The sequence below is a fragment of the Meleagris gallopavo genome, chromosome 3 (genome assembly GCF_000146605.3).
Source record: "Meleagris gallopavo isolate NT-WF06-2002-E0010 breed Aviagen turkey brand Nicholas breeding stock chromosome 3, Turkey_5.1, whole genome shotgun sequence".
Taxonomy (NCBI): domain Eukaryota; kingdom Metazoa; phylum Chordata; class Aves; order Galliformes; family Phasianidae; genus Meleagris; species Meleagris gallopavo.
Window position 1 is genome coordinate 31,281,394 of NC_015013.2, and position 6,786 is coordinate 31,288,179.

Below are 6,786 nucleotides of genomic sequence, written 5' to 3' on the forward strand. Positions count from 1 at the left end.
TTTTTTTAATGAGGAACCAGGCAAAGCACAAGTCATTTTCCCAAAACTGCAAGAAGAATTTGCAGAGTAAAGAGCATCTCCTTTGAGATGCAGACTGATGACAAACATCTCTTTTCCTTTACTTTGTTTCAAGTCCTCTACTGAGGTACTGGTCAGACTTTCCCTTTTGTGAGAGGAAAAGATTAGAGTCTATATCGGGTTAGTATGCTTCCTTCGTGCTGAATTTTTTTTATTTTATTTTTATCTGTATTGCTTGAAGCATCTTCAGCTGACACAACAGAAGGAAGAAAATCCAGGTCAAATATATAGTATTACAGAGCTTCTCAGGAGGGGAAAAAAAACAAAAAACAAAAAAAAAACAACCAAAACCATAAACACAGTGTATGAATATGTTTTTCTTAGGAACTATGACAGAAAATAAGCATTTTTTTAAGAATCTCTTTTTCCTTTTGCTTCTTTGTCAGAGGCATTTGCTGGCTTTGTCAGTATTTTACAAACAAAATTACAAGCATCCAAATAGGAATACAGACCAAATGTAGTCAGTATAGAGTGGAAAATGAGAGTTAGTAGGACCCTTCCTTTTGTCTGCTTCTCCCCTTCCCATCACTGCCATGCTTTCAAATGCCTATCTGTTCAAGTTTTGTCTAACAAAATAACTCAGAGGTAAGATTAAATAGAAAAAAACATTCTTCATTCCTGCCTTGAAGGGTGCTGAAGGCTTGTTATGAAAGATGAATGCCATTACTGTAATGCAGGCACAAGCGTCTTCCCTGCTAATAGGTAGTAGTTGTGGTAGCCCTGCCAGCCTTCTGTTTGCATGCTGCAGTCTTCAAGGAAAGGCTTTCTGTTTGGAAAATGTAGGTTGTTGAAGAGAAGTCTAATTTTCATGTTTCTGGTGGCTGCTTGCTATAGTAGTGCCTAATCATTTGAAAGCAAAGTCTTGGATGACCGAGTTATGAAACGTACTAGTGATGGGGAAAATTGATATCCTACACACGAATGCTTCACGAAAGGGATTTCAGAAAATATTCAGACAAAGAAGGTTTTCTGAAAAATCAGAGTAAGATATTCAGAGTGGTGATCCTCTAAAAATTTATTGGTTTGAAAACAGTTGCAAACAGTCACATTGTAAGGGTTTTTAAGTACATAAAGAAGCTGGTAGGACCATAGTGGGAATTCAAAAAGCCTTTACATGTATTGCAGTCACAGAACTTAGTCTAAGTTAGGGATCAAAGTACTGCTAAAAGTTCTAGCAATAACTTCTCCCCTGTCCCCACAGAAATAAGTACATCTTAAAACCATGCTAAGAATCACTAACGAAAGTTCTCATCTTGTATTCTACTATATTTTAGTGACTTTTGCAGGAATATAAATTTAAAAAAAAAGAGGAAGAGAGTGAAAATGGCCTGTTATTCTAAATTTGAAAAGATTAACAAACAGACCATGATATAGGAGGAAAAATGGGATCACCTTAAGGGGAGAAGTAATGTCAGTGGAATAACAGTGAGAATTGCAGGATAACCCTGCATTTAGAGATTCATAAAAAGAACTGAATTAATCTGGGAGAGATATTAGACTGAGTTGTAAGGAAAAAAAGGCTATTTTCTATGGAGAGACTTAAGAAGCTTAGCTTCTTAGTCTAGAAAAACAAAGGCTGAGAGCAGATATTATTATTCTGTATTATAACATCAAGAAGGTAAACATCCAAAATGAAGGAACTAAGAGTCTGTATTGGAACAAATGAAAAGTGGATATGAACAGGAAACACATATAAAAATTCCTAGTTGTCAGAGGAATGGGTTTCTGAAAAAGCCTTCCTAAAGGAGCAGAGAAAAACAGCTAGTTTTAAGGTGTTTGTGAAAGGCTTTATCTTCTATTAGTAGATGGGAACTGATGTCCCAGGTTGCCTCTAGTTTTAATTTCTTGTTGTCTTTTTATTTTTTTGTGTTCCATATCATAGCATTTGAAGTTGATTTAAAGCATTTAGCAAAATTGTCCCCAAACACTAGCCCATCTTAATTAGAAAAAAAAAAAGTATTGGTTTATTGTTTGCTTTGGTTTGTTTTGTTTTTATCTTGAAGATAGCATATGGATAATCAAACTAAATTCAGCATGTTAATTTATTCTTAACTTGGGAATCGCTAGAATCTGTCTATAATTGATTGAGGACTACCAACTTCAGGATTTATGCTTTCCTCTGACATGACTGTGGTCTATCAAGAAAAAAATATGAACATCATTCAGGTTTTTTTGAGTGTATTTTACTGACATGTACTGTTGCTGGTCCTCAAGTATTTTACTCACCGATTAATCCAATCGGTGCTCAGTTGTTTTTGCTGAATAAACAATTTGGTGTTGAGCATGGCTGAAGTATCAGTAGTAGGAGACCATATGTGTTATGTGCCACACAAAAAAGTTAATTTGTTCATCAGCCAGAAGGCATTAGAAGATCCAACAGACCATTTTATTGTTTGGTCTTTTGCCTTGCACTTTTTCATTGGTCAAATGATAATTTACTGTTATTTTTGTTGTTTTTAAACTAAATATAATCTATTTTTACTTTTTTCCCCTTCTTTATTCTATTTTTTTAAATTCATGTTTTGGAAGTAAGCAAGCATTTGTTCAGGAGCTGTATTAACCAAATAGTAATGCTGTATACCCCACTTTTTTGACTACATTCTGACACACAGAAAGACCTCTGGTAGTTTGAACCAGTTATCAAATAATGTTAGTAGATCAAGACGACATAACGTAGTCTAAGATAATTGTTGCAATTTCACTTAAAGCTACCTCAAAAAAGGAAAGCAATTTGTTACTGTTGTTGTCTTTTAGATAAGGTGATCCCCAGTTCAACAACATTTCAGACGGGACTCAATCTATGAGACTTTTCTGTTAAAATGTTCAATAATTAGAAAAATGATACTAATTCCCTTGGGAGGTCAGTAACATCTGATTTAGTATCTATTAAGAGAATTCAGAGCATTCAGATTTCAAAGCAGTTGTTCCAAGATTTCTTCAAATTCAGTCATCACTGTGCTGGCATAGGGGGGTATGATTGAAAATGTATTTAATATTTTCTGCATACTGTGCACCAAGAAGGCCTATTTGTGCTCCAGCTAGTCTTTCATCTACTTGCCTCCATAATGGTCTGGAGTGTTTTTTCTTCCTGGAACAAGCTGAACAAGGCCTTGTCATAAACTGTATTTCAATATAAGGTTAAGAAAGAAAGTAATTTAATACTCCTAAGAAAAGTTTTAAGATGGATAGGTAAAATGAAAAGCCAGTAAAAAAACAATTCACAGAGCCCGAGCCTCAGATGCATATTGTACCAGACTGATGCTGATTTAGGAGGCATTTCTACTTTTTTTTACTATGTTTAGAAGAGATCCGCAGAATTCCCATGGGACAGCAATCTGATTCTGAATTAGACACATCCAGTAAAATAACACCCAAATGTATCACCAGCAAGAATAGCTAATGTTACTGTTTGTGACATGCAGTGGAACAGATTCTCTGACTCAATGTGCTATCTTGTAAAAGAAACACTGAGAATAATGATAAATAATATTCTCTATCCTGAAATTCAAAAGCTTGTTTTCTAATGGTGTGAAGGCTGAATACTGAATACTCTTTGTATGCATTGAAGAGCAGAAGTTAAGGGAGGTAAGGAAATACAACAGTGCCAAAAAAAGCTACCCTTAGAAGTTTCCTTCGTGGCCACTGACTGAAAAGCTGTGATAAAAGATCCTCTTTTGAGTTCAATATCCAACCAGAAAATTTCAAAGAAAAACCACAACAGCTCAGATAGAAATACTTTGTCTCTGTTCTTTTTACAACCAAATGTTGACATAATGGGAAGAAGAAAATAACAACATTATAATTAAAACATTTCTTTAAATTTAACTAAATCAAAATAGATTTTTAAACGCATTCAGTTCATGCCAAACAGTTTATTGTGTGTGTATTTTTCCTCATTATTTCTGTGCTACCATTTCCCTGTGTGTAGCTTCCGTAAAGGTTCTGCATTCTGTTTGTTCTCCTACCTTGCTGTTGAAAACACTGGTGCCTAAGTCCTGTAAATCAATATGGTATCACTATGCTTTGCTGCTTTTTCTTTGATGCCCATTGCAACTTCAGCTTCCTTTAGATATTTACCCAGCTCTATTACAAAAACAAACAAACAAACTTGGAAAACAGATTCCATGTGTATTATAAAAATGACCACAAAAGTATCTATTCAGTATTTTTAACGCTATTTGAAGTTTAGAATTTCTTTTACAGTTTGAGAAATCATTGTGTTCTCTTTCTGCTCACTACTTTGGAACTGTTACGTAATGTAAAAGTGAATGCATGTGAATGGTCACAATGTGGCCTCTGTATGTAGAAACTCCAGGGTTCATGGCATTCTTATTTTCTTTTGTGGCTTACTTGTGTTATGTAGTTCTAGGAGTACTTTGGTGAGATATATAGTCTAGGAAAACAGCCGTAAGTCTTTTCAGAAACTGGATTCATAGGAATACTTTTTCTTTCCAATCACTATTTTCCGTAGCAACTCTTGAAAGAGAGCAGAGCTTCTTATGGAAGACTGGAAGTCTACTTCTTTCTCTCTCTCTTCCTCTCACTTCTGAAGAAAAATAATTAGGATAGGGTGTTTCACGCTGCTTCAGTTACACTGCCCTGTGCTTCTGGGTCATCTGAAGAGTGGAACCTTAGACGGGTGCCTTGTGCAGTGCTTTGAAGAAGTGTCAGTATCTCCAGTAGCTACGGGAGAGACCAGCTGTCTTAAGTCTGAGTGTGTTGATAGCATTCTTCTCCTCTCCTTCCTTTGTTCTTCTCTCCTATTCCTTGTGTGGTGCCTTGGACGTGTGGTGATCCAGGTCATGTGATGGATTACAGACCTATGTAAGAGACTTTTACTGTAACCACCTCATCTGTTCAGGTATTAGCAGTTCATCTTCATCAGCACTAATTTGTGCATTCAAGACTTTAGAGTTGCTCAGAATCACCAGTTTTATTGTCAGAATAGCAAGCAATCCAGAGATGTGCTGTTCCTTTTCATTTACACAACTGCTACATTCACATTCAGCATCTTCCCCAGCACACCTATTGAAGATGGCCTCCTGTCCCGAGGCAAGGTGGGTTATGCTGTCAGCACACATGCACAGCCTTAGAGCTGCTCCACAATTGCTTGGAAACACTGTGCTTCCTGAGCCAGTCTGCATCTTTCTGTTCTGCTCCTGCACTCCACCTCGTTTGTTTTTTGACTGCCAGTACCTTTCCAGAAACTCCCCATTAGGGGATTTGCTGTTTAGATGGGAAACTCTTTGCATTAAATATCTTTGCCATGTTGTATCATTGGTTTTTAAGCAGAACTCTCCGTTGGTCTTGCTAGGGAGTCTGTTTTCAAATGAATGGTATAATTTGGCTCTTTAGCAGTAAGGTTTGCTCAAACAAGAGCAGTCTCAGTTATAGATACAGGAATGCTTCCAAGCTGAAGGAATCAATGTGCTTTCTATTTTAAACCTGACTCTGAATTGCCTTCCTGCCCGTCTAGAATTAAAAGTTTCAGCTCCATATTTCCAATTGCATGCCTAACACTTTCGAGTGTATGTGGGACAAGATAACACTAAAATGCAGAAGCATGGAAAAGGGAGACAGTGTCTTTTTCGGAGCAATTGCAGTATTCATTCTGAGAAAACAGCAGGATCAGGGAGGTGGTGGTCTTTTTGTACTGGTGGGACTGCACCTTGACTGCTGTGCTCGGTTTTGGGCCCCTTACTACAAGAAAGGCTTTACTACCCTTTTATCATTATCTGGCTGGTAGATAGAGCACAGAAAGCAAAAGCTTTGCTATGCGTGTTGGCTCTCAGGCCAGAGTTAAGTGCTTTAATAGATATACAAACTTGTAAAGGAACTAAACCTAACAAGATCGCTTTGTGCACTAATCTGTGTAAAACTAAGTACTCCCAAGGGAATGTGTATGATCCAGTGCAGTTCCTGAGAGAATGGTACAACATACGGGAAGCAGGAAACAGTCTGTTTGCAGTTATATCAGCCCCAGCTCTTTATCAGGCTATCTTTCATAGATGCACAGATCCAGTAGAGAAAGACATCATTAGTGGCTGTAATTGCTTTCTGTGCTCGAGGAGAGCATTTGAAGAAATAGTACACAAAGTATAAACATCAGAGCTGCAATCTGATAGAGTATCAGGGCAACTAGTGTAATCTTTTTCTAAGGCCAAACTGTGATTTTATGTTTATGTTATGGAAAAAAGCACTAATGCCTTATAACACATCTCTTAATGTGTTAAGTTTAGCATATTAAAGTCATTACTAGACAAGACTAATGTTCAACACTGGCTGCTCATGCTTTTAATCTGTAATTTTACTGGGAAGTCATGCTCTGCACAAACGTTTGTTGTTGTTTTTCTATTGCAGTAGACTTGAGGATCTGTTTAAAATGCTCCTTATTAAAATGAATGGATAGTGAAATGTTCTGTTCAACAAACTACCACCATTTTTGATATTTTTAAAACATTTATAAGTTTCTGTACTAGTTTAGCAAGCACTCTTTAAAATGTAGTTAATTTGCTCAGCTGAGAGCACTAACCTGGTGAAGTATTTGTGGCATACTGCTGAAACAAGGTTTTGTAAATTAGGTTGGTTTTGAATATAAAAATAAGTACGTTCTCTTATTTTAAATAGCAGGTAGGTGAATATGTATTGGACACCTTCCCAGGTGAAAGTAATTTGATTCCTGTCTGTTTCTCTGAGAGACACCATAAA

At 36.6% G+C, this 6,786-nt stretch overlaps 1 long non-coding RNA gene across 2 annotated transcripts in view; it reads left to right on the plus strand.

Annotated features, from left to right (window-relative positions):
- Positions 1–6,786, plus strand: part of LOC116216449 — a 394,546-nt gene that overhangs the window by 25,156 nt on the left and 362,604 nt on the right. The window lies entirely within an intron of this gene.